Source organism: Rhinolophus sinicus, chromosome 1 (genome assembly GCF_057876585.1).
Source record: "Rhinolophus sinicus isolate RSI-liver-muscle chromosome 1, RSI-T2T, whole genome shotgun sequence".
Classification (NCBI taxonomy): domain Eukaryota; kingdom Metazoa; phylum Chordata; class Mammalia; order Chiroptera; family Rhinolophidae; genus Rhinolophus; species Rhinolophus sinicus.
The window spans coordinates 189,695,235-189,720,141 of NC_142501.1; the positions used below are offsets into that span (position 1 = coordinate 189,695,235).

The window sequence follows — 24,907 nt, forward strand, 5'->3', positions numbered from 1 at the left end:
GCAGTTTCTGCCCTTGCCGGCACATATGCACACCGAGAATAGCACCACCAGCCCTGTGTCCAGCTCTCCTGAGTCTTAGGGCACCTCTTCCCTGTGTGTGTGTGTGGCCGGCAGGGAATTCCTCAGCTGCTGAAAGCTGAGTGCTGTATATACCACTTACTGCTGATCCCTGGGAGTGCCTCCGCCGATGTAATTGCCACGCCCTAGGCAGGCCAGAAAGTGTGGGGGCTGGGGATGGAAAGAGGGGTCTTCTCTTTCCCAGCCCAGCTGTGTCACACCCCACCCACAGGCCAGAAACGGTGGTATCTGGGGGTGGATGAGTCTTCTGTCTCCTAGTCCAGGGCAAACCACACTCTTCTCAGCCTCTTCCCTGGACCAAAGCCAGCGGCCAGTCTTCCCTTAGCCCAAACCCCAAGGCTCCTCTGTAATCTGACACTGCTCTTCAGATCAGGAGCCAGTTTAAGTCTCTGGAAGGGTGGGGGTAGGATTGGAAGAGCGGGGGGAGGGGCCCAGGTATGGAGTTTAATAGTCTCAAATGCTAGATATCCTCCCTCTGCGGGAGGGAGAGGTCTGCTCTGGGACGCAAAGTAGAGTCCGGCACTTGGCTTTTGTGTTCTCTCTTTTGTCCTGGGAACCCCTGCGTCTCTGCAGCTGGGGATGTGTTTACCCCGCTCTAGGCTGGCTAGAAAGGGTGGGGGCTGGGGATGGAAGGAGGGGTCTTCTCTTTCCCAGCCCCGCTGTCTTAACACTCTTCCCGCAGGCCAGAAAAGGTGGTGGCTGGGGGCGGAAGATTCCCAGCTCCTAGCCTCCTCCCTGGGCCCGCCTGTCTTCCCGGAGCCGGGGCTCCAAGGCGCCTCTGTAATCTGCCGCTGCTCCTTAGTGCAGGGGCTAGATCAAGTCTCTAGAAAGGCGGGGGCAGGGTCAGAAGAGCGGGGGAAGGTGCCCAGGCACGGAGTCTGTGTTCCTTGTCCGGCCCAAGGACCAACTGAGGTTATTAGCTGAAGTTAATGCTGGATATGCTGCGCCTGCAGCGGGAGAGGTCCGCTGTGGGACGCAGGGCAAAACGCCCACCTCGTGGCTTCCGGGCTCTCCTCCGTCCTGGGATATCCTGCGTATCTGTAGCCGTGGGTGTGGGCTGGAATTTCACAGGCACAGGTGCGGAGCAGATTTCCACAACCCGAGGGTGGGGGCCGAATTTCTACCGCCACAGGTGTGGACCGCGATCCCAACCCGCGTCCCCACCGCCGCCGCAGGTGCGGCGTGTCTCCGCTTCGCTCCCTTCCTTCTTCCCCTGCTCGCCCAATTTTTCCCCACCTGCAAGAAATCCCTGCGCGAGTCTCTTCGCTGTTCTGCGTGATGAGCAGAGAGTCCTTTGATGGGTTATAAGCTTCCCGTTTCTGATAAGATCCGACGGAGAACTCAAAAAGTGCGCCCCGCTGCCGCCATTGCTATGACGTCACTCCTCCTGATTCTTAATTATCTCTCAAATTTGGTGAGGTGAGGCAGCTCACTATATAGCCCAGAGAAATACAGGAGAGAGAGGGAGTGAGAACTTGGGGGTGGGGCAATGCTGCCACTTCGGTGAGGTCTTCACGTCTCAGCTTCCTCCCCTATACAATGAGGAGGATGGGCTTTATGTCAAAGTTCTTTTGGGGCTCTGCCATGCTATCATTAAAAACTCCTGGTAATGGAAACCCATATGCCCATTTCACCTATTTGTATGTCTTCACCAAGTATTTCTCTTTCCCTCTCTCACACGTACCAGAATCCCTTCCCAAAGATTATTCTTTTCCATTACAAAGGGTTTTATTTGTTTATTTTTTACTTTAATTTACATAAGATGATAGCCAACTTTGTTATTTCAAGCCTTCACTTAAATCTAAACCTTTCTCCCCACTCAAAAGTCATCTTCTGGAAGCTTCCCCAACCCCATCATACCCACTGCTCTAGTACCTGTGTGTTGTCCTTCCAGTGGGCTGTTTGGCACCTTTACATACGGACATGCTCCTACTTTGCCGCTCTGTTTTTTATGCCCTTTTATCCTAAAAATCTACCTGTGTGTCTTCTCTCTCTGGAAATCAAAGAATTCTTGATTATCAGCACCACAGCATTTCATCATACTTTATAGAATGTGGAGTTTTTGATGGACAGTCACAAGTGCTTTCCTATTTATTAGTAAGAGACAAGGCGTCACCAACACAACTGCAGTTTCTGAGAGAAAAATAACAAAGGTAAAACTATCTTATTGCAGTCAAGGATGGAGGCTGCAAATGCCCTCAACCAGATTTTGTCAAAACAAAACAAAACAAAACAAAAATCAGTGATGTAGATTGTGTTGACACAGATACTTTAATTCAAATTAGCTCTGTAACTGAAAATTTAACACATAAATTCCACAAACTTACTTTGTTGAAACATAAAAATCAATTTATAACTTGGGAAGCAGATTAGATAGGCACTATATAGTCTCCATTTTATCTTCCCTCTCCCTTTTTAAAGCCCTCCAAACAATAAAATAAAACATTTCCTGAACTTCTGACAGGTTCCAAAATATCCACCAAGGTCCTTCATGACACCTCCCTACTAATTACCAGTGTGAATTTTGGCGAGTCATTTAAACTCTCATGTACAAAACTCGGAAGCTTGACCATCATCTCCAAGATTCTAATTTTCCATGGATCTAAGACTATTAGTGCCAACCTTGGCTACACAGGGAATCACCAGGTGGCTTTTAAAAATCCTGATGCCCAGGTGACAAGTTCAAACCTGCTGACTTAGAATAAATCAAGTTTCCTAGACCAGTGACTTACTAAATGTTTTAAAAACGGACCACTGTCAGAAAAAGCATTTCCTATTGTGCCTCAGTACACACACAAATATGTTTGAATATTTCAATAAAGTAAGTCTGTGGAATGCATTTGTTAAATTTTATAAAAGAATTTTTATGCAATCTGATATTTCTATTCTATTTTATTCTAGAAATTAATTAATTTTTTTTCCCCCCCACAACCCACAGGTTGAAAAACAGCGCCCTAGTCACAGGCTATATCTTACAATTTGACCACTAGATGGAACCCTCACATTTAAAGAAAGGAAAGTGCAATCCCAGATTCTGAACTCCACAGAGCAAAGTAAAAATAAACATGCGTATGACTTAATATTAATTTTACATCCGGACAAAAGTTATTTAAATTATAAGAAAAGGAGTGTGGCTGTTGTAAAATGATGGTTATATTAGTAGTTAACACTGGTGAAAGATGTGACCCTGTGTTGAGTGAGTCACGGGCTCCTTCACCAACCACAACCACCTGAGGAGGTTGGATGACATCCTTTTCCCGGTGGAAGGAGCTGAGAACCAGCAGAGAGGAGAGAAGGGTTTTAAATCTAGTCACAAAGATATAGAGACAGAAGTAGAATTAAGTCCAAATGTTTTGGGCTTTTGCTTCTAACAATGACAAAATTTCAGAGATTTAAGGTTTGTAACATTAATAAACAGACTGAATTTGTACAAAATCGAAGCACACTGGAATTTTTTTTCTTTCTGTGAATCTAAGCTTTGAAGCATGTACATTGAAAAGGGATGCAGAGCACCACAGGGAGAAGCAGGTGGGCCTGCGGCAGAGGCTCTGATGAGTGGCCTCCTGGGCTAAGGGACGAGTTTTGGTTTTACTCAAAGTGCAGGGAAGTCTCACTGAAGGGTTTTCAACAGGGGAAGGACTTGGTGGCATTTGTGCATGACCAACTCCTTCACTTCACGCCTTTCTGGGCAAAAAGTCTTTTCCTAGGAGAGGCCTGGCATGTGTCGGATTGTTGGTAATAGCAGCTCAATCCTCCATCTCCTTACATGGTTTCCTCTTTACCAGCATTTAGCATTAGCTTAGCAGACATTGTGGTAAATACCTTATTTATTTACTCTCTGTCTCTCCTCAACTAGGTCTAGATTCCATAATGCAAGTTGAAAAATCAGTAATCCATGCCAGGGGCTGGGGGAAGGGGGAAATGGGGAGTTAACGTTTAATGTGTACAAAGGTTCAGTTTGGGGTGATGAAAAAGTTTTGGAAATAGCTAGTGGTGATGATGGTTGTGCAGCATTGTAAATATAATTAATACCACTGAATTGCACAATGGTTAAAATGACAAATTTTATGTTATATTTTGTCACAATATCAAAATCATTAAAAAAGTCTGTAACCTAAAGTTCAAACCTGCAGAATGACTTAAAAAGTATCATTTTCTATGTACCAAGCACTTTACATCTATTTACTAACTGGATTGTCACAGCAACCCCACTATTGTTGTTCCCATTTTACAGATGAGAAAAATTAAGGCACAGTTTGGTTCAGCAACTTACCCAAGGTCACTCAGCTAGTAAGTAGAGGCAGGATTTGTACCTGGATAAGCTGCTCTTAACCTTTACACTACTGCTGTATCTAACACCTAAAATAGAGCCTGGCACATAAGAATATTTCAAAATGGTTACTTTGGCTGCTGAGGGGGGAGAGGAGCTGTGAGAAGTAGTAAGGAGGTTGCCCTAGAAGGTAAAAGATGAAAAGGTCAAGAGGTACGGACAAGTGGATGGTTTACATATATTTCAAGATAGATACAACAGGACATGCTGATGTATCTGATTGGAGAGATGAAAGATGAAGCTTAGAGTTAAGAATGCACTATCCAATATAGTGGCCATTAGCCACAGATCGCTACTGAGCACTTGAAATGTCGGTAAGAAATGAGATGCAAAATACATTGTTGAGTGTAAAATATATTCTGGATCCCAAAGACTTAGCAAAAAGAGTAAAACATCTTAACATTTATACTGATGTAGAAATGGCAATATTTTGATAGGTGGGGTTAAATACATTACTAATAAATATATATTAATTAAACAATTTAAATGTGACTGTAAGAAAATGTAAATGACATATGTGGCTCACATTATATTTCTATTGGATGGTGCTGATCTAGGATAATGTCCTGGTTTTTTTTTTTTTTTTTGCTTGAACTATGTAATTAATGGTGGTGCATTTACTGAACTATAACAAATGGGGAGAGGGAGGCTTAAGGATGAAAATAAAAAATTTCCACTCCGGACATATAAAGTTTGTGAGATATCCAGCGGGAGATGGGGAGCCCAGAGCTCGGGGCAGAGGTAGAGATGGCACTACACAATTGGGAGCCACCAGCCTGCAGATGACACTACGAGTCAAGTTAGTATATGAGACCCCATCTGAAGAGCCTTATATATACAGAAGGAGAGCCCAGTAAGCACACAGGCCCATGCCCTGAGACACTCCAACATTTAGGGGTAGGACACAAATAGATAGCCAGTATTATAGAAATGACACTACATTTCTATGTTCAATTTTCTAGCTAAAACAAACAAACAAAAAACAAACCTATAAATTCATTATGGTTTCATGTCAGTGTAGTTTTGTTTGAAATTCATGATTTTTTGTGAACTGCAGTTTATTTCAATATACACTTAGGATTTTTTTATTTTCTAAACATTAGTACAGTTTAGCTGCAGAGATCCCTGGAAAGCTTCCTTCATACAAAAGTAACAAAAGTTAGCATGATGAACACATACTATAGCTAAATCTCACAAAATCCCTAACTACCCAACACCAAGGGAAGAAATAATGCTGCTTGAGTTCTCAAGTGGACACTTCATGGCAACCATCGTGGTAGGATGATGTGCTCTCTCAGAGAAGGACATGCTTTTAGAGATTTAGAAAACTTCCTTTAATCCCCAAAGTATTTCTTTAGAGAACTCAGTTTTAGAAAACAATTAATGGTCACATAGTGAAGAGCTTAAACTTTGTGGTCAAGTACATCTGAGTTAATGAATGCACTTAGCAGTTTCTGACCTGCAGTTAGCACTGGTACATGCTATTATTATTCTAATTGTTAATCATATCAGAAATCCCTCCCTGTCCCCCCCAATTAATTTCTATCATATAATAAGGGTGTGTGCATACATCATATATCATATGTTATAACATCTAAAACCAGCTTATGTGTTTCCTGTCCTTGTTCTGATCATAAGCACATGTTTTCCCAGTGGATGTCTTCCTGGTCTTGGAGTGAGGTTGGAACTTTGTGCCCCTGGTGTTTCCATGTGGAGGGACCCCCATTAGAGTAACACTTCCTATTTCTCGCCCCCCTTCAATCACTCCTCTCCAGGGTTGGCGAATGACTCTGCAAAGGCTTTGGGAGATGGAAATGGGCTTTTTTTGTTGTTTGTATCTACCTGTTGGCAGACAGAATGCATTGTGCTCTGCTCCTCTGAGCAGCTAGTTGCTTAGGGACAGGACCACTTGGAGACGTCTGAGGCTCTCCAGCTGTGAATGGTAAATGATTGGAAAATTTAACAAACCCACTTACCTGGCAGTTCACAGATTCACAGAAAAGGTGCCTGACTCCTGTGTTTATCTCTCAGTTGGTTCAGAATTTAAGATGGGGTAAGAGGAGTGGTATTTACTGATCTCTTTAAATTCCCAGTGTCCACCGCGTTCAACTGGGAACTTGGAGAAATAGACCAAGAATGGAGAGGGTTTTCCTGGGGCCAAGGCACATGGCTTTGGGCCTCTAGTCAGCAGAGAGGGGGTCATGTGTTTTAATCTTGGAAGTTGCCAGGTGTCTCTATTGTGCCACCCAGCTGGTTTTTACCATGGCTTTTAACTGGTGTGACTGAGCAGGCTTCAGGCTTTGGCAAGTGTGGGTCTTGTGGGATTCTTACTCTGGCTCAGGATGGCTTTATTTACAGGTGAATGGCTTACCTATACAGGTAAGAAGATATTTCCTTGTAGGCAGGACTGTAGTTGCCAGCCTTGGAAAGCAGGCATACTGGAGGCCAAGATGGGGAAAGTGGTCCTTGGGGTACAGGCCTCTTAGATATTCAGCAGCTGACTGATGTTTTGCTGCTGTTTCTCAGCTCAGCCTCTTGGCCAGGACCCACAGACAGAGCTGAGTGCCACGTGCAGTGCACAACACCGGTAGGTTCTAGCTTTAAATTATTAGTGCCGGGCCGAGGGAGGAAGCATTATTCTGGCTGCCTCAGGATCCATGAACTACATTCAGGGCCAAAAGAAGGAATTAATATGGCTTAACCTCTTGTAATTATGTGCTTGCCAAAGGCTCTTTCAAGAGTCCCTTGTGAAAGGTAGGTAGCATATTCAGAATAAATAAATAGAATAGGCCATCTTCTTGGGTTGAAGTAGAGAACAACTTAATAAAATCATTGCACACCGAAAGGCCTGTTACTAGGAATCAGAATGAAGACAGAACTCAAGCGCTTAGAAAAATATGCTTCAGTGTGACAATCATTTCAGGAGCAGTGGAAGACTGAAAACAAAATAAAGAAAGCAAACTGATTAAAAGGTAAAGGAAAGAAAGATTTCCTTGAGGGAAAGGCTGACATCTTAGAAGACAGGCTAAATACATACGAAATCTCTGAAGGCCTGAAGAGAAAGCTATGAAACAAAAGATGTGCCTAAGTCTTGGGCTCCTAAAAAAGGGGAGACCTTTACGTTGAAATTTGATCAGAGTAACTTAAGCCCAACAAAACCCAGCAAAGGACGGACGGCAAGAGCTCAGAAAACAACCTAAAGTTACTCCCCTAGAGGGCGCTGGAATCCAGAAAACGTTTGCAAACACCTAAAAACAAAAACCAAAAAAAAACGGGCAGAGCCCACAGTGAAAGCCATGGAGAACCCACATCCTGATGATTGGTTCAGTGTAGAAATGAGTTGCATAGGTGGACAGACTGATATGAAAAGACTGGGGAAAGGAACAAAGAATGCCTCAGTGAGTTTTCAGGTGACAGAGTCACTGCAGGAGGCATGCAGGTGTTTCCCACACCATGAGGGATTTGCTTGAGAAATGTATGACATTAGAACTCCAACAGAGACAAGCTGAGACATACTACATGGGAACAGGCAGGAGGGACAATAATGGAGCAAGTCCAGTGACTGTGACCTGTGAATCTAGATTCATCTGAAATCAAATTCACATCAAATCATTAATTTTGGCACTCTGTTTACCATATTCAGGAGGACTTTTCTCTCTAGATGTACTGTGCATACAGAGACCAACTGGCATCCAGGACTCTCCCTGTTGACTCTTTCACTTGCTACCCCTCAATCTCTGCTATGCTTTTTGGCAATATGAAGTATGGATTTGGGGAACATAAGGGTGCCTGGGTTAATGTCTTTGGGGCGTGGGGTTGGCTTGTTTTCTAAATTTCATGTGTGTGTGGCCAGCATTACGTTATGATAGTTGAGTTTTATTATCTCTTTGGAAACACAGAATAATAGTTTATTTACGAGATGCTGAAGTAGTAACAACCATCCAGAGGAGGAAGGCCCGCCCAAGCATCAAGAATGTCTCTGAATGAGACTAACAGAATAAGATGTTTAAGATCAATTTTGAACTTTAATTTTGAAAATGTTATCCAATAAAAGAGAATATTCTTTTCACTCTTTTGAAATTTGACCTAACTACTTTGTACTTTTAATTTTTTGACTGTTAAACTTTAACATGTTGCGTACGGCGGGGTTTAAATCCCTCATGCAGATTCTCGTGATCCGTACGCAACGTGTTAAATTTTAATCTCTCCCTGTGTAATTAATGGGATGAGATTTATATTCAAACGTAGAACTGATTTATATTATAGCATTTATTGGAACAGCTATACATTGTCTCTAAATATCATTACAGAACCTCTAAAGGGCTATGTTAGACAATGTAGCTTCACATAATTTGGGATGTGAAATAGAATACAGAGTGAATTTCCGATGTAGGTTCAGAGTAGTCTTGGTATTCATTTAATAATGGTATACTTATTACTGTTTTGGAACTTTCTGGGGACAAAATGAATGCTGCCTAGCTATGGTCCAGGGAGGAAACCCAAAGAAGCAGTTGTTGGTCTGGGGAGAGGCCTCATGAAGTTGGGACCAGCCCTGACCTGACAGTTGTTAGTTAATCTCCTCACCCGAGGGGGGCAGTCACACATCTGGATGATCCACAGCCTTAATGGTGGAACCCAATGAATTTGTAAGGACACAAATCTGGGAATGTTAGATGGGATTCCTATACTCAACTCAGGGTCTTCCCATTTGGAGGAGACCTATTAGAGTAACACCCTGACCTTTTTCTACCCCCACTTACTCTGCCTAGGAGAGGAGTCATTTATCCAACTGGTGATGTAGGAGGAAAAATGGAATGTGAGTGAGTGGGCCCTTCTATCTTTCTGGGATGTGTCTGCCTGCAGAAAGTCCTCTCTCAGCTCCAATCCTCCACAAGGCAGGCTGTATGGGGTGGGAGTGGGGGCTGAGGTGTTAGGTTAGCCAGTGGGTGGGTCATTTTGGCTCATGAAAGATTTAATAATTTTGCTTGGGATCAAATCTAAGCCAAGTTCTTTAACAGCTTTATCATAAAAATGGTGACATTTTAATTTCCATGTACCCAATTCCTGCCACCTCCTCTCAACGGGTTCTGAATTTAAGCAGGAAAAAAGAAGGGCATTTTCCCAGTCTGCTAAATCCTTAACACTTGAACTCCATCAAGACTGGGGAAAGTCTGTCTTAACTGGTTTGTCAGAATGAGAGAAGAATGGTGATGAGGGCTCAGAATCCCACTGCCTGGGGCACATTCCAGCTCCATCACTTACTGGCTATGAACATGCGAGAAAAATGTTCATGAAAAAAACTCCAAATATCATTTATGAAATTGGAATAATGAAGCAAACACTTCATAAAAGTTTTGGTGAAAACAAAATGTGATAATGTAGGCTACTTATAAAATCTGCTTTCTTTGGTCTCTTGCCCATGGTTCCTTAGCATACAATTCCTAATAGTAACCATGGCTTAATAATCATTTACAGTAGGTCCTCACTTTACATCACCGATAGTTTCTTGGAATTGCGGCAAAATGTATAATGAAACCAATTTTACTGTAAGCTAATTGCTATGAACAAGAGTTCAGTTCCTATGTCATCTCATCAACGTTATAATGAAACGACGTTGATGAAACGATGTTATTTGTGAGGACCTGGCATATTTAAGGTACATTATGGATAAGATCCTGTGCTAAGTAACCCAGTAGCTCCTTGATTGTCACAGAAACTGTGTAGTAGGTGCTAATGTTATTCTGATTTTATGAATGAGGTAACTGAAGACCAGAAAGACTGAAAATTTTGTCCAAGATCATGTCATGTGAGTAGTAGAGCAAATATTTGAACCCCAACAGTCTGAATTCAGAGTCCATATGCTTAAATAATATGCTGTCTCCCCAAAATAACACTTGTGACTTACTGACTGCCTAATATGTGGCAAGCACATATTAGGAGCTTTATTTCATATAATATCCCCAATCATATGTAGGTTAGGGGCAGATATTGTGTTGAATTCCAACTCTGCAATTTTAGCTTAGCAAACTTGGGGAATTTAGCTAATCTCTCTGAGCCTCATTTTTTCATCTGTAAATTGGGGATAACAGTACCTACATCTCATAGGTTTGCTGTAAAGATTAAGTGAGGGAACGCTTAGTACTTGGCTCACTAGAAGCACTTGGATGAAATGCACTGGTTCTTATTCCCATTTTACAGATGCACAGCGCACTGAAGCTCCCAAGTGGCAGAGCCAAGTTCAAATCCTGACTTACCCAACTACCAAAAGCTTACTTTTTCTTCTATGCTATTCCCGTTTCCAGGAATTTCTGGCCTCTCCAGTGCTAATTTCCCTTATAGCTCTCTGTTTTTCCAGGTGGAACAAATCATTCTTTACCTTTTTGAAAGCTACCATGGGATAAGGCAATAGTTTTCCACTTGTGCTCCATGGAGCCATTTTAGGGGTCCCTGGAGGTGGAACGTTAACGGTGGGGGGTAGGAGAGAAGTCTAAGCATTTTGTCTACCTAACCTCAACTAGGACAGTTCTGCCTTCATTTGTCTTATAAAGAGAGAGTTTAAGTTTTCATTGAGTAAAAATGTTCCTTGGCAAAACACAACACTCCTGAGAGACACAGGTGTGAGAGAAGAATGGGAGACTTGCAGTCAAGAGGCCTAGGTTGAGACAGCATCATCAACTATTAATGGCCTTGGTCACTTCTGCTTCATGCTTCTATGTCTCAGTGTACTCTAGTGAACAAACAGAAATAAAACCTTAATATCTCCTGGGGCTATTAAGAAGATTAAGGGACAAAATGTATTATGAAGTGTGCTTTGTGAAACACTAATGCATGGCACAAGAGTGGATGTACCCTGGAGGTAGAATGTCAGGGTGTGTAATTCCGGCTCCCTCTCTTACTGTGTGACACTGGACAAACCATTCAACCTCTCTGTGCCTTGCTTTGTTCTGTGAAGTGAAAATAACAACAATACCGTTTTCATCATGCTGTTGGAAGGATTGAATGATTGAAAATATGGAAATTTTGCTCCATAAGTGTTTGTTTGCTTATTTATTTGTTAATTATTGTTAGGTTTGACTGACTATATTAGCACTGTCCATCAAAATTCTTCCTGTGAAAACTGTGAAAAACAGACAGAAAGTGCTGCCCTTCTTTGAACCTTAACTACAACGAAACACTGGGCAAATTCATGATCACTGTCATGTGGCTTTTTTCCCACTGAATTACCCAGACAACTCTGGTGAAAGAGTGTTTTGTGGAGGAGGGGATACAGAAGAGCCTAATTAGCAAGCATGTGCCAAACTTCAGCTTTCCTTTATACAATTAGTCTGAAAGCTGAGTTATAAAATGTGAACTGAAATTGTTGCCAGCGTTATAACCTCGACACAAATAAAATCAAACTATTCCATTAGTTTTATAGTTTCTAATGGAAAAACAGTAAAAACAAATGTTCGTTCCCTCAGCTTTAGAACAACAAACAAGTCCTTGTGAATTTCAGCAAACTGTCTGATTCTTTAAATTTCTCAATTTTTAACGAAATCAGTTGTTGAGTTCAGCATTACAGAGAAAGCAGGTTTAAAAAAATGATTTATAAAATTACATTTAGAGAGGACACAAGGGGTGTGTATTGAAAGAAACACAACAGTCACCAAATTATAAGTCCCTCTGACTCAAAGGTCACTCAAATAAAAAAAAAAAAAATAAAAAAAAAATTCAGGGAAATAAGGCAAAACACAAGAGCCAGCAGAAAGGTAATTGCGTAACAGGCCAAGGAATTGTCCTAAGATTCTGACAAAACCAGGTTAGAGTCTGTCTGGCATCAGCCATGGCTGCAAGGGAAAATGGAGCTCCATCTTAACTTTCTTGAAATTGTGGACTGTCACTCCAAATGAATGACAGCTAATTGAAATAATGGCACCCTGTCACACTGCCCACTTCCTTAACCGAGAGCCTTATTGTTGTTATTATTTGGCCTGTCTTTCAGGTTTATTTTTGAGAAAAGAGAAAGCTTAGGCAATAAAATTGGACTTAAACCTTTATGCATATAATGATAACTGTTGTAGATGTCCTTTATTTCAATTCAGACATCAGTTTAGAAGAGCATAATAATAGAACATTTAAAGTTCTCCAAACCAAAGTCATTGTTATTAGTATTTTGTGAAATGATTATTAATCAGGATATGGTACCAACACAGGCCCATAAGTTGGGGCAGGTGGGGTTCGGGGTGGATACAGGGCTAGAGAGCCACACAAAATTTATTTTCTTAATCATCATAACCCAAATCAGGTTTATGAGTATCTATTTTTATTATTAAAAAATTCTCTAACTTAAAATGTTTTATTTTACACTAAAAGTATTTCCCCCCCTGAACTTTTGTAGCAATTTTGGTGTGACAGTAAAAATAAGTTAAGAAACCATGTTGACGTTTTCAGGTCTTTAAAAAACCTTATCAGTGAGTTTCATTTTTTGTTTTACGCCACGATGTAGTGGGAGATGTTTTTGAAAACATTTCTCTTTCAGTGGAAAGAGAAGGAAGAGAGTACCTCTCCACTTGCGAGGTCACCACTTTGTTCATCAAACCACACTGTACTTGGGGTGGTCACTACTCTTGCATTTGCTCTTGAGTTTAGCCTATCTGGCACTGGCTTGTAATTGAGTTTGTCCTACAGAAAAGGGTCAGCAAATAGTTAAAACTCTCAAAGCTGCCTTTGAGAACTTAAATTTGATGACTTCTACTTTTAAAAATTGTGCAATGGGAATATGATAAAATGTTTTAGAGGCTAGTTAGATGGGATCATGACATCCAGTCACAAAATGTCCTTTGGAAGTAATTTTACATTCAGCCCAATACAGCACATGTGTATTCCTAATACACATCAGGCTTTACACTACGTACTGGAGACAGAGGACAAAGATAAAAATTCCTCCTGACAATTCAAAATCTACTGTGGAAGAATGATAAGTACATACCAAACTCTAAAGCAAGTCTAAATAGAGTTCCAAGTAAGTGACATGAAAACAAGGACCAAATGTAAAAGTAGTTACTATTTGGAGGCTAAACACTTTTTTTTTTTGCCGCTATATAATATCTTATTTAATACAGACAATAAGGCAATTCAATATAATTTCCCTCACTTTAAGATGAGGAAACTGAGGTTAAGGTGTGTGGGATCAGGATTAACCTAGATTTCTAGGAGTAACTGGGTAACTTTCCTTGTCAGCCTTTGTGTGAGAACGATATACCTACTATAGTGATGGCCTATTTCTTAGAAGTTGGAAGCTCCAGAGCCTTTGACAAAAATGACTGTGTTCTTGAGCACTAGCCATGTGCTTTTTCAGAGGCAGGAATTAACAGGCAAGTCACATAATAGTACAATGGCTAATGAACATATGAAAATGTTCTTAAGCATACTAGTAGCCAAAGATGTGGCCACCAATAATGTTTTTTTTTCACCTATCAAATTTACAAAAGTTTTAAACAGAGGTACTATTCAGAGCTGATGAGGTTGCTACTGTGTTTCCCCGAAAATAAGACCTAGCCAGACCATCAGCTCTAATGCGTCTTTTGGAGCAAACATTAATATAAGACCGGGTCTTATATAATATAAGAATAAAATGAAATTAATGCTTATTGACAGGGATTTCTAAATTACATTATATAAGACCCGGTATTATATTACATTATACCCGGTCTTATATTATATAAAACCGGGTCTTATATTAATGTTTGCTCCAAAAGACGCATTAGAGCTGATGCGTCTAATTAGAGCCTAGGTCTTATTTTTGGGGAAACATGCTATGAGATGGGCATTTTCAGCTTCTCTGGCTAGAAACACAAATTGCAAAATCTGTCCAGAAAACAAGTAGAAAATCAGGACAGTTCACAAATATTCATGACTTTGACCTAGTAATTATGCATCTTGGAATTTGTCCTCAAAGAAAAAATTAGGCAGTTTGAATTTATATTAAAATGTTAAATGCATTAATATTTGTAATAATAATCAATCAGAAATGACTTACATATTTAAAAATAGGCAATGTTTAAATACAAACAGTTCATTATATGCTAGAATATCATTAAAATCATATTTTAAAAGCATGTATCACTGGAAAATGCCTATGATGAAATACTGGAAAAAAGTTCTCTAAAGAGTCTGTATAACACAATGGTTTAAGGGAGTGATGTAGAATAACACTGCCTGAGTTTGTATCTCACCTATGTAACTACTTGCGCGTCAACCCTGGGTAAGCTACTTGAACCTATGTATCGGTCTCCTCTGTGTATCAGGAAAGTGAGGATTACAACAATTCCACTTACGACAGAAGATTCTTAACAAAACTAAATGAAAACATGCAGATAAGCATTTAGCATAGGGCCTGGCACATGTTTAAAATACTAGTTAAAATATTAATGGTGATTATCTCTGGATGGTGATATTATGATTTTAATATTCTTTCTTTATAATCATCTGTAATTTAGAAATCCCTGTCGATAAGCATTAATTTCATTTTAGGCATGCCTATAGTAATCACAAAGTTGGTTATTAACATATGGCAGATTATTCTTAAAATATAAAGAAAGAATCTGCTGCTGATTTACAAAATCCATCGTTGGTTAGAAATGGGTCTTGAATGCCCTATTGGGGATCAATTAACATATTTTTCATAGTGATTTACTTATTGACTTTCTAATAATAAATCTTTGTTACATTTCTGGGATAAGTATCTAAATACAGTAAATACTTTTAAAACATATTTTTAAATTTGGTTTAGTAATTTTATAAAGAATTTTTGAATCTACATTAAAATTGTAAGGGGCATTAATTTTTGTGTTATGTCAGGTTTGGGGTCAGGATTATGCTAGCTTGAAAAGTAAATAGGATGGCTTTTACGCCTTTATCTGTCTTTGCAATGAAACAACTTAGACCACGTCCTTTGAAAGCTTAGAAGACAACACAGATAATAGCTCTTTGCCTACTTCTTGGAAGCGAAAGGAAGCTTATTTTTAGAAGTTATGCTTTTATGAACTTTCAATTTCTTTTACAACTACCAATTTATCCAAATCTTCCTGAATCTATTTTGGTAATTAACACTTGTCAGAAAACAAATTCGTATCATTTAGCTTTGAAACTTTCTCAGCATTGAGTTTTACATTATATATTCTTTTCATTTTAAAAGTTTACTTGTGATACAAATGTTTAAAACTTGTATATGTCACTCTTAGATGCATGGCACCTTGTCAGTGCCAACTATTACTATTGTTGCTGTTATTTCTGTGGCTAAATCCTCTTGTTACTCCTTTTGCTTCTATGTATTGTCCCTATTTTATTAGATTCGTCAAAGATCTATGTTTTTATTGCTAGTAAAAATCATTTGCCCAGATTTTTTCCCTCCAATTGTGTTTCTGATTATTATTTCTGACCCTAGTGTTTTCCTCCCTGGAAAAACCTATAATTCTAGGGTTGGAGTCCATTCACTGTCCTCTATTTTTTCCTTTTATTTTTCATCTCTCTCTTTTTTTCTGCATACCAAGAAACCATATCATGTTTATTCTCTATACCAATGACTTGATTTTTACTGTTCTAATTCTGTTCTTGATCTTCTTTGTAAGTCACCTATCTCTACAATTTAACTGTTTCTTTTCACATTAGTCTGTTCTAACCATGTGATTTTCAGCCTCAAAAAAGAGTCTTCTGCCTGCTACTGAGATGCCAACATGTTTTCTAAAGTCTTCTGTTTCCTGTAGCAAATCATCTTCAGAGAGAATACCTTCTTTTTAGTGCCTTTTTCTTAACCTGTAAATTGTTTTCAAAAGCTTTCCGTCCCAAACTTGATGTTGGTGAATATGTAGAATGTGTGGCTTGCTTCTTTGTTCTGTTCTCTGTCCATTTGTGTGTTGGTCAACTCCTCTTCTCCATCTGTTGCTGCAGGACTACTTGCTGCCCTTTCTCCTCACTCAGAAACCATGTCTCACAGGCATTAGTGGATCTTCTATCCATCACTGTTGCTAATTCTTTAAGTGTCTTCAGTGATAGGGTAGGTGAATGAATATTTAGAATTCTCAAAATGCAGCACTATTGTTTTTGACCAGCAATTGGTTTCCTGGGACTATCCATGCCAAATTACAATAAGCTACCCAACCTGTATCATGTTCGTTGTTTATGGTGAGTGGCAGGCCCTGAATTTTTGTTGCTTGAAATGTGACAACCCTTTTGGAAAGCTGTGTTTGCATAGCCATGGACGACTGCCCAGTGTACTTCATGTCACTGCCCTGGATTTTCACGCAGAGTAGGTAGTGGGGCCAAAGGAAGCACCTCATATCAAGTAGCAGGAGAAATGTTTAGAGCGGGTAAAACCACCAATCTTAGGGTGGAAGTTAGGAATGCTATTCTTTGACCTTGATAATAGATAAGGTGAAGAGATACTAAAAAGAGTTACTAGTAGATGCTTATGCTCCAAGTGGAATTTAAGACCCATTAATTAAGAGGACTTTGTAAGCTGAGGTGAACATCTTAATCCAGGGGGAACAAAAGCTGACAAAGGCAAACTGAGAAGCAACACCTGGGGTGGTGAATAGGTCACCCCCAGCACCAGACTGCCTGGGTCCCTGTCCTGCATTGTCTCTTACTACCTGCGTGTCCTGGCAAGAATCAGGAAACTTCTTTTTTTCCTCAGTTGCCTCATCTTATATCAATCCTTATAACAATAGCAACTTCCTCATAAATTATTGGTAGTAGTAAATGAATCAATCCACATAAAGTATGCATAGTACAGTCTGAGTAAGTGTCCCACTAATGTACTGTATGTTTATATAGATCTTTAAATTCCAAAATATGAGAAGCTGGACTTTTTTTTTTTTTAAATGCAGAATATGAGTCAAAGAAATGTGTGTTTAGTTTTAATAATGTTGAGGTAGAGATAATATAGTAAGTAAAATGATATACAAATAAAAAGCTGTTAAATGTACAATTATTATTCAGACAAAACTCTTCTTTTAATTTCACCTAACAATGATTTGAAAGGATTCCACAGTAGCATATTTTCAATGTACTATGTGAATATGATACTACTAATTTCCTTATTAAAATATACACTATTTCAAGAAATAGAAATGACTTCGATCCCCTAAAATTTATTGAATTTTTTCTCATGAATGTTATCATCATGTGAATGTTATCATCATGAATACAGCTCTACTTGATTCTAGAAGGACACTGTTAAAATACAAAAAGTTTTCCATTGTAAGAATTCATTTCTTTGCATTGGGAAAGAAAAAAAAAATATTCTGTGCTACAGTTCAAAAGTAGACAGAATACGAGTACCTATTTCAACTTTTTTCTCCAGTGGAATAAAAAAGGTAGAATACAAATTCAGTTGATTGGTTTGTAATGTCAAAAGAGAGAACTGGGTGAGACACTTGAGACCCTCAAGTAAACACGAGTAAGTTCACGTCAACCATAATTATTGATTATACCTCCTAAAGTGAGGAAAGGGAAGCCTCTTGCCTCCATTTCCTGAGTAACTTTGACAGATTTAATTAGAATAAAAGCAAACATCACTATCATATCATTGGTAAACATTAACAACTTTCCATCCTGAGTTTTATTAAAGAAATAGTTTGATAGTCTATTTGGGCCATTTATTAAGAAGAAATTAGAAAACGTAGTGATTATGATTAACAAGAAAGTAAAAGTACAGATGGTAGTCCATGGCAGAGGGGTAGCAAGACCCTCAGCTTACCCTGTGTAGGGTCCCACAGGTACACTAAAAATCAAATAGTATCTTAATTAAATCTGTAGGTTTGTTCATACCAGATAACAGTTACAAAGCTAAGACTAGGCTGAACATTTTATAATTAACCTTTAATCTCATTATTCTTTCTGTCTTGAAGAAATGTGGTATAGAGATGGATTTAATGACTAATCTAGATTCTTTTCATGCTTATCTCATCTGTTACATTTTGGAAAAAGTTGAGTCCAGTACTTCATTGAGGATGCTATAGGCAATAACAAATACATCTTTCTTCTCCTCCTTGGAGAGCTGTCTGCCAAGTATACTCTGTATCTGAAATTGTTTGCAATAACCTTCTCTTTTCTTCCATTAAACAACAGTAACTAATTTGGATTCTCTCCCTATTATCACCCTTCATTTGGAGAATTCCTTTTAAAACATAAAAAAATATATTAAGAAATTAAAACATGGAAAAAAAAGATACAACTGCTTCCCTGTTGTTGGTTAATCAAGGTCACCTCTGTATTTCTAACTGACTCAGGTTGGAGACCAATTAATATCCATTTTCACAGGGACATAATTCAAAGCCTCTTACTCAGCTACATCTTCCAAAGCTGGATAAAAATCCACAAGCTTGCACCCATTTTGGGGCAAGGAAATAATTTTATAGTTAAGGGAAAGCACCATGGTTAATACATTTGCATGAAGAGATACATTTTAAATTATGTATAATATTGCTGGTGGCATATGAGTATTTGATTCTAGTCCAGAAACAATCTAAATGATACATTTGGAAAAACTGGAGCATTCATTTTTAATAACAATATGTTTTCCTATAATAGATAATGTGTAAATGCTGAGCTAAGTAAAAATAAGCAGAGATTCCCTTCCCCCAAGTTAAAATTAAATAGCTAAAAGTATCACCTCTTTTATAGTTAGATATATGTGAAAATAAATAGAAACGCTGAAACATTTAAATTGCCCCAAACCATTTGGTTCATACCTGCAGAATGGCTAGAAAGATGGTTTTGCAACTTGTCATAGCAAAGCAGGAAAGGGGTCAGGAAGCAAATGTAATCCCACAACTAGATCTGCACATCCTCCAGCATCTCAGATGCTAAGGAAGGGAGAGAACAGGAAGAGAAGGACCTCCTGGTCTTTCAGGGGCTGCTATGGACAGCTGAGAATTTAGAAGGCACCATAAAATAGAGAAGTCCCACAAGGCGGTCCCATATATGTACATATTTCTAAGCTGGGAGAACACCTGTCTTGACCTGCACAGCCAGCATTGAATTTGCATTTGGCCCATGATAGACATTTACAAAATTGATCTGCCCGATACTTTAAAGAAGAAAAGTAAAAACCAGTAAGAGAATAAGTGTTGAATTTTAATGGCCCACACTGATCTTGTAATTCACCTTGCTCCTTATTCACTCTCGGTTACTAGCTCCACTGTCCCCCCATACTGCCCAATAGAAAAGAGTGAGAAAGAAAACACAGAGATTGTGAGTAATGAAGAACATTACACACGCTTAGGGTTAATATAGATTTTATTTTCAGAAAATAATTATGTTTTGTAAATCTGGATTGTAGGTGACTCTATCATAGGTGTTTCCCTGTGTATACTTAAGCACCTACGAGGGTAAGATGGACGGAAGAGCTAATAACTCTGGGAATTAATTAACATAATCACATTTGACTTATCTGACTCCTTACCCCCATATTTAAATATTCAACATCAATTCTATTTCTTAACTGTCTCTAATCTATGCCTGCCTCTATATTTCATCTCTCACCACACCGGATTATCTTTTGCCTGGGTCGTGACCTTAGCTGGGCTCCTAGTAAGGCATCTCTCCTCTAGCCTCTTCACAACGCTACCTCCAGAGAGACAAATCTGAACCGAGTGTCCTCTTTACTGCTAACAAGTGTAAGCTGAAACTTATTTCTAAGGTCTGGCCTCAAGCTACATTTCCTGACCCGTGTTCCCCAGTGCCCTGTCATTAAGCCTACATTCTAACTACATTCAGGAACCTGTCGTCTCTGGACAATGAAGGCACTTTCACATCCCCTGCCCTGGACCTATGGACTAGATGGAGAGCTCCTAGTCCTTCAAGCTTCAGTGCGAACATCACTTCCCCTGGAGGTCTTTTTTGACCCCCCGAGTCAGAATAATGGAGTCAGTCAGAATAAAACAGAGAGTCACTTTCTCCATTTGGCTCCCATAGCACTTGCATGACACCATATTATCGGATTTCTCAAATTGTATCATACTTAACTGCATACACATCTCTCCCTGTTTAGGTAGGGGCTCATGAGGACAGATGTTCCTTACTTTTGTACCTCTGAGCACAGAGTACTCAGGCATTGCTCAGAGAACTTACATAGAGTCTTATACATGACAGGCACTATATTGATTTGCTGGTTGTTTTACTGAGCAACACTGTGATATGTGCATTTCCAGAACTGCCAGACTGTAGGTTGGTTTGGTATAGTAGACTTGTACCTTGTACTGTGAGTAGTTACAGGGTAAGCATGAGGGGGAAAAAAATCTAAGAAATCTTCATGATGTTTTCCTAATTTACATGTCTGGCATTTCCAAGTACAGATTTTGGCAGCTTCATGTTTCTCTGTCCAGGGAAATTAGATTAAAAAGACAAAGTTTATCATAGAATTTAATGGTTGGCTTAAGAAATCTTAAGCATTGGGCAGCATAGCTTCATTGCCCACTGGAGAAAAGTACATTGCACACTAGACCAATGATTATTTTAGCTGACTCATTCAACTGTATATGAAAGAATTCCACAGACCAGAAACAGGGCATTATAGTGGAAGAATAGACTGGGAGAAAGGGACTTGGGTTAGACCTCACTATGGCCTCTAAATTAAACCATTTAGGGTCTTGCTGTAGGAAGATTATGCACTTTGGAATTAAAGAGACCTAGGTTGGAATTCTGGCTCCATCTTTGAAGACTTCAGGCAAATTACCAAACCTACTTAAGTCTCAGTGTCCTCATGGATAAAGCTTGAAAAATAATGGCCTCAGTAGGTTGGTATAATAATATATAAAAAATGTTCAGCACAGCACCTGGCATATTTCAGAGCTGAGGAAATAGTGGATTTCCTCAGTTTTTCGGGTGTCAATTTTAAGCTTGTAAAATGTAGGATTTTAAACTACTTAGTTACTTGATCTCAGTACTCTTTCCAGCTCTAAAGTCCTATCATTCTTTCATCCTTAGAGCTACAAATAGTGTTGAGAATCTTTGAAAGTGTTTTAAGAAAGAGCTGTTGCATTCTGATGAATGTGCCTTTTTCTTTTAATCTCTTTCGGTTTAATATTATTTTCTTTTTCTAGCTTCTTGAGATGGACAATTAAATCATTAATTTCCAAACTCTTTTCTAATAGACATTTATTTTCTTATTAAATGTATTGGGGTGACATTGATTAATAAAGTTAATAGGTTTCAAGTTTACAATTCTGTAATACATCATCTGTATATTGCATTGTGTGTTCACCACCCAAAGCCAACTCTCCTTTTGTCACCATATATTTGACCCCCTTTACCACCTCCCTCCTCCCCACTTTCCCTCTGGTAACCACTAAACTGTTGTTTGTGTCTATGACTTTTGGTTTGTCTTGTTCGTTTGTTGCTTTCAGTTTTATACCCCACATATTAGTGAAATCATATGGTTCTCAACTTTTTTCATTTATTTCACTTAGCATTATATGCTCAAGATCTATCCATGTTGTCACAGACAGCAGTATTTCACCTTATGTCTGAGTAATATCCCATTGTTTAATACACAGATTTAACACTGCATTTCCTTCTATTTTTTCTAAGCATTGCTTTAGCTGAATCCCACCTATCTTAATATGTTATTTTCATTTAAGTTCAGTTCAAATTGGGGGTTATCACTTTGTGAGGGGTGTAAATGTTTAACGAGTACATTGTTTTGTACACCTGAAACTAATAAAAATATTTTTTAATTTCCCTTGGATATTTCTTTGAACCATGGTTATTTAGAACTATGTTGCTTAACTTCTACATATTTAGAGATTTTGTAGTTATCTTTCAGTTGTTTTATTAGTGTTTAATCCCATGGAGGTCAGAACACAAATTTAATGATTTCCATCCTTTGAAATTTGTTGAGACTTGTGTTATTACCATGGGGGTGGATCATACTATATACTTTAGCAAATGTTCTATGTGTAATAGAATAAAAGGTATACTCTGTAGTTATTGGTTGTAGCATTCTATAAATGTCAATTAGGTCATTGTGAATAAATCATGTTATTCAAATCTTCTATATACTTACTGATTTTTGTTTTCTGCTTGTTCACTCAGATCAGGGGTGTCCAAACTGCGGCCCGCAATCCATTTTCAATTGGCCCGCAGCAAATTCCAAAAACATATTTAGTTTACTTAAATAAACCAGGTGAGGCAATACGTACTTCACCTCTAGTGAGTGGCCCGGCTGTTTGTGTATTTTACCGCATATGGCCCTTGGTAAAAAACATTGAAAAAAGTTTGGACACCCCTGACTCAGATACTAAAATAAGTTTGTAAAAATCTCCAACTGTTATTATGGGTTTGTCTAATCCTCTTTTAGTTCTGACAAGTTTTGCTTTATATATTTTGAAGCCATGTTATTAGATGTTTATAAATTTATCATTATGAAATGTCCATTTATCTTCTTAAAGCCTACTGTGTAATACTGATATAACTTTTTTTGATCAGTATATACTATATAATTTAATCTCTATTTTAATTGCAGTGTTTAGTCTATTTACATCTAATGAAATAGTTGGGCTTATATTATCTTTCTATTGGTTCCATCCATTCTTTATTCTTCTTTTCCAGCCTTCTCTTAGAGAAATTACTTTTATTCTATTTTTTCTCTTCCATGAGATTTTTATTTGTATCTTTTTGTATTCCTCTTTCGTGGTTTTCCTATATAGAGGGATATGACAATATTCACTGTTATTATAGTTCAGCTTAAATTTCTACTTTTATCACTTCCCAAATACCTTTAAAAGAGGTTAACTACATGTGTCCCTTTTGCCTTTGAGCTGTTTTGCCCTTTGAGCTGTTCCAGACCACCACAATAAAGTATTACAAAAAGGCAAATTGTATCTTTTTGCTGGTGGATGGTCTTGTTACCTTTTTTGTTTTAAACAAATTGAAGACATCAGTGAAGCATAATAAAATGAGATAATCCCTATAAAGCATTATTACTGTTGCTTAATACAGTCAACATTCCTTCATATTACCTTTTCCAGTGCCCTTAATTACTTCTTATGGATTTGAGCTTTTATTTGTGGTCATTTTCCCTAAGGCAGAAAAATATCTTTTATTTTTTCTTTATATGTGGGTTAGTTGATGACAAAGTATTTCTGTTTTTGCCTGACAATGTTTTTATTTCATCTTCACTTTTGCAGGATACTTTCACTAGGTACAACAATCTAGCTTGGCCATTTTATTCCTGGTAGCTTTTTAAAGATGTGATTCAATTATCTTTTGACTTCAAGAGCTTCTCTATTAAAAAGTGAACTGACGGTCTCCTTGTTTTTCTGAAGGTAATGATTTTTTTCTTCTTCTGATGGATTTAAAGGTTTTTTTTTTCCCTTTTACTTTTGGTTTTAAGCAGTTTACTATAAAATTAATTGCCCAGGTGCAATTTTCTTGCTTGGAGTTTACTGTGCTTCTTCAATCTGCATGGATTGATGTCTTTCAACAGTTTTGGAAAATTCTCACTTGTTACTTCTCTCCCATCCTCTGTCTCTTTTCCTGGGACTCCAATTACATAAATGGGAGACTGATGATACCTCACATGTTGCTTCTGCTTTATTCTGTTTTTCCTATTCTTTTTTAAAAATCTGTGCTTCCATTTGGAAATTTTCTGTTGACTTGTCTTTGAGTTCACTAATTCAGTCTTAAACTGTGTTCTGTCTACTATTAAGCCCATCTACTATTAAGCATTTTCTGTTTTAGATATTGTATCTTTTAGTTTTAAAATATCCAGCTGATTTTTTAAACATTCCATTTCTTTGTTGAAATTATCCATCTTCTCATATATTTTACCTATCTTTTCCTATATTTCCATTAACACATTTGTAACAGTTTTTGACTGCCATCATCTTGGTCATCTGGGGAGTTGACTTCTATTGTCTGTCTACCTTTTTTTATTGATCATATTTTCTTGATTCTTTGCATATCTTGTAATTTTCATTGTATTCTGGGCATTGTATTTTTTAAAAGCTGTTATTTAGGGGTTCCTTTTCTATGCTGACAAGAGGCTAATCATGTTAGTTCCTCCAGTATTTGAACTGGATGCAGTTTACTTTGAATTAAAATGTTTCAGTAGCAAGACTTGTTGAATCTTCATGTTAGGGTCTAGTGAACTTTGTCTCCCAAGCACCAAGAGACTGTGGAAGACTTTCCTCTGCTTTTCCATCCCAGCTCTCTATCATCCCATGCTGCCCAATGCTTGCAAATTTCTCATGGAGAAAACTGTTCATGCTTTTGGGGCTACTCTATCTATAAAGCCAGCTCACCATGAAAGGACGTTCCACTCTAGAAATTAAGTTTGTCTAATCTTGTCTCCAAATCGCTACTGTCTCTTTAAACATAACATGTTTATAATTTAATTGTTTTAAGTTGTTGCAGTTTTACTTAGAGGCAGACGTCCTTTGGACTATAGTTTTAAGTAAACATTTTTCTTACCAATTAAGTTATAAAGAGGTTGGCTGCTCTCCAGTTCACTTTTCT

General features: G+C 38.4%; 1 protein-coding gene across 1 annotated transcript in view; it reads right to left on the reverse strand.

Moving 5' to 3' along the window:
- The window catches only part of NWD2 (NACHT and WD repeat domain containing 2), a 170,705-nt gene that overhangs the window by 50,315 nt on the left and 95,483 nt on the right, over window positions 1–24,907 (reverse strand). The window lies entirely within an intron of this gene.